Consider the following 4,288-nt stretch of genomic DNA (forward strand, 5'->3'; position numbering starts at 1 on the left):
TATATTGGCCGCATTTATATGCGCAACTATATTGGCCGAGTAATTACGAGTGAAAATGAATTACGAATTCCTTGCGTCAGAATTCCTCATCGTTACCGAATTTTCGCGAAAATCCGCGTTAACGGCGAAAACCGGATTCAATCTATTAAGAGAAAACTTAATGACGAAATAACCAGTCGCATTAGGTTTCCAAGTTCGCTGCCTTTTCCCTCATCCTCACAAGTAGGGAGGGATTCCGTGGAAATCGATTCCATTTCCTAGAATTGAAGGATGGTTATGTTAAGCGTACCGGGCGTCCTACAAAAACTCACGACCAGTTGCCTGGGAAGGATTCAGCCGAATATGGTATTCTACACGGTTAAAATGACACCTCTACTCCGCCATAGTCATTCCGACTATCAATGATCCGATATGACGATTCGATGCAAAGTTTGGGTCCGCAAGATCACTTCCCTCAAACGACAATAATCCGCTATCTTTATAATTAACACGATGGTCGAAAACATCGGTTTTAATATTAACATAGTATCATAATAATACTGGCATATTCACATGCCGTTCGTAACGAGAAACGACCATATTCCTTAACACGCTGACGCCAGCGTGCGCCATCGGCGGGTCACACGTGTCTGTCCCGAGGACGGCGATGGGTCACACATGTATTTCACAAAATAGCTAGTGACCTAGCGTCGCCCCACAAAGCAGGCAGTAAATAGTGAATCAATCGACGTCTTATTAACGTCCATCGAGACATTCGTCGTCGAAGTGGAGGTGGCCAGAGGTGACCAAATCTTGTTTTTCCTTCTTTTCCGCCGGTGATGAAATCAGAACGAATTCTTTGCTCGCAACTTTTCCTTTTTTATAAAAATGGCCCTGCCTGGCTTCTGTGGTATTTTCTATCACTGTCCTCTAATGCAACAACGAATGATGTCTTGCACCACATACGCGATAGGTCTGCTTGCCTGTACATTTTCTCTAACATTGTAACGGTTCACGAAATAGTCAATACAGGGCTGCCCCGTTTTGGCAACGAAGAAGGAAACGCTTTAAAAATAATAAACGAAGCTACCAGGTGACATGTACGATAAACCGGACATAATTGTGCTCGTGGTGTTTCTCCAGCGTTTCTGCTGGTTTTTTGACAGTGAAAGATCCTTTGCTCTTTTTTTTATCAACAACAACTCTTCTAGTTATTCGCACGTCAGATATTCCGTAGCTTCCACGCACATTTATTCCTCATCTAACTCTGCGTCAATAAGTGAATTAAGATCGACTTGCCTCGTTCACTTTACAATCAAAGCTGTGCAATGAAGCTGGCGTTTGTTTGAACTTAGTGTAATCAGCCTGAACAGCTTGTACAGCTTAACAGCGAAGAAAGCAAGACTCCTTCGTTTTCATATTTTTCCTTCAACGTTTTCCATGTGATTTTAAAGTTATTGTCACACTGATGTCAGACGCTATCGCACATGCTTCATTCTCGGGAGACGTAATCAAATACTGTAAATGCATTTTGTTCTTTATATATTCGTACTCTATCATTGGCGTTTCGAGTAAATCCGCGAAGTGTTTGCAATTATCAAACTCTTCGCGAAATTTCGACAGTCTTTGAAATGGAAACTTTATCGGATTATGTGACTTATCGGATTTGTTATTGGCATACTAAAGTATGGCATAAGTACTCCCTGTGGGCAACTTCTCTGCGATATAGTTTTGTTTCGTTTGCAACCTCTTTGATATAAGCAGGAAAGAGGATAATCAGCTTCATTATGGCTAGTCTTGGCCTAAGAGATCCACCCTGGACCTCTACATAGGGAGCCGAGAGTTTCTTGCTTTTTTCTCCTTGAGGTTGGGCAGCATTTTACTCAACTGTTTGAGTTGAAATTTCCCTGTGGAGAATTTAATGCAAAAGAAATAATGTCATTTGAGAATCCCACTGTCTTTCCAAATTCGGGATGATTTACACTCACACGAAGGACAATGAATATGCTGCGTTGATTCCATATGATGAACAAAATAATGGGAATCTTTATCCAGATAATACAGAATGAAGTTGAATGAAAAAAGAATGAATAAAGAACGAACATGATTGTGCAATATAATGAACAATATAAATAATACAATTAGTTCGAAGATAATATTTTTACTTTAACATATTTTATATAACATATTTCCGAACGCAAATTACTAACTGGCAAATTAATTATTTCGCATGAGCGATTTACAAGTCCTTTCGTGATCGAATTCTACAAAGGACTGCTTCGCTCGAACAGCAGCTACATACAGTTTAAACGATTTCAACTATGTGGCGCTGGTGCTGAAAATCGTTGGTGCTTCTCTTTTCTTTGTAGCAAACTATCCTGTTAATCTGCTAATGAACAGTAGGGCATGCGTGACGTGTATTTCCCTTTAAAGTCAGACCATATTGAGAAGGCTCAGTGATTTCACTTAACCTTGTACAAGGATTAAAGTGACGTCATATACGTTACGCCCAAGAAATGTGCGTTTCTACGCCATTCAAATATCAGCAAAAATTTAATTCAATTACTTTGATTAATAAATAAATATATGTAACAAAAGTATGCACTAACTGTTCCTAGTAATCTGAATTTTTCTTCTCCGCAATTTTGTTAATCAAGAAAGAAAAATTTGTTACAACCAGATTCTTTTTTAAAAGTCATTCCTTCCACATCCTTTTTTTATGTTATTTAAAATGAAAATTATAATTCACATGAAAAATGTCAAAGAAGTACAAAAGTATATTTCTTTATTAATAGAAGAATCTGCCTTGTTACTTTATCACATGTGAATATATAAATAAGAATTATAATTTTTATCAAAATGTGGGAGGATAATGCTGAAGAAGGATAAGTTTTGAAAAAGAATTATGAAGAAAATTATAGAATGAGGCTATTTCGTTATAATTACAAGTACTTATTATATACTTAATAATAATCAATAATTGTGACACTAATATGTTATACATCAGTACATGTACATGCATATTTCAGCTGTTTGGAAGTCAACTCGTATAGATAGACTTCGACAATCAAGGACTATAAAAATCATGTTGAAATTGAACTCGTCCGTGACAGTGAAGTTGTATATAAAATAATAGTTCTTAATCCCTTGCCTTACGATTTTAGTTCCAACAGCGCCACCGCCAGGCCGACCCCCCGCAACACCAGACTTTGGAACGTTAAGTCCTGCGATGGGAGGGAGTGGTTTAGGTTAGCCTGGAAGAGCTTACTCATGTCGACGAAGAATCTGCCTCCAAGGCCTCCTCCAGGCCGTATCCCTCACTGTCTGCCCGGTCGACTCCATCTTATTTTGAATTCTTCGCCAGTCTTGAGTCAGTCGACGGGGAAGCGAAAGGTGAACAGCCAATTTTTTCTCGATACCATACCTTTGCTGTCAGAAGGATCATCGCAAATATTTTGACTTTTGCTGCGTAATTTCGCAAGATTATTGAAAATTCTTCTTTCTGAATGAATACTCCTCATCATTAGATTGGCACGTTTCAGTCATTTTCGAACAAGGAACTACAATAAAAAACAGATTGAGAAAAACAGACTCATTTCTAAAGCCAAAAAGAATCCCACGTTCGGAGGCGTGGGTAAATACGAAGTAATTTGTAGATATTTTCGTACGTGTGTGTGAAAATGGATAAATAAATAAATATATGTCGGAGATGAAAGAACATCGGAGCCTTCCCTTTGGAACTTCAGGAAAATCCCTTAATACCCTTAATAATTAATCTAGATTCTATTACAGGCGTAATTAAACAATTGTCGTCATTCCCTATTCTTCTGGTATGATGGTTACCAGATGCCGACGCATCTCCACAGTACATGTTCAGCTAGCCTGAGGACCGTTATGAACATTACGATCTAGTTACCTAAAGTCCTTCAAACAGATAAACAGTCTTTGTCCCAACTACGGGAAGATAGCGAAGATCCATTTTTCAACGAACGACGCTTCCCGCCAGCAACTTTCCCTCAAGGACGGCTAGCATCCTTTCCTAGCCACCAACATGGAAAATGACCAATTAACAGCAACGTCAATTTCCCTCACTTTCTGAACGAAGGCTATCCTCGACGAATCTGATGATCTCGTGTCCTTAGACACACCCCATCTTAGTTTTCCTCTGCAGCATCATCACGACGGAAAGTCATTCTCTCTCGTGAGGTCGTATTAGCGAGTTACTTAGCGTCTTTACGCTCGATCGATATTCCACGTTTTGACAAAGAATTAGTTAATTATACTTCCACCGTAGCCAAGCAAGTCGAGT

Source organism: Bombus huntii, chromosome 16, assembly GCF_024542735.1.
Source record: "Bombus huntii isolate Logan2020A chromosome 16, iyBomHunt1.1, whole genome shotgun sequence".
Classification (NCBI taxonomy): Eukaryota; Metazoa; Arthropoda; class Insecta; order Hymenoptera; family Apidae; genus Bombus; species Bombus huntii.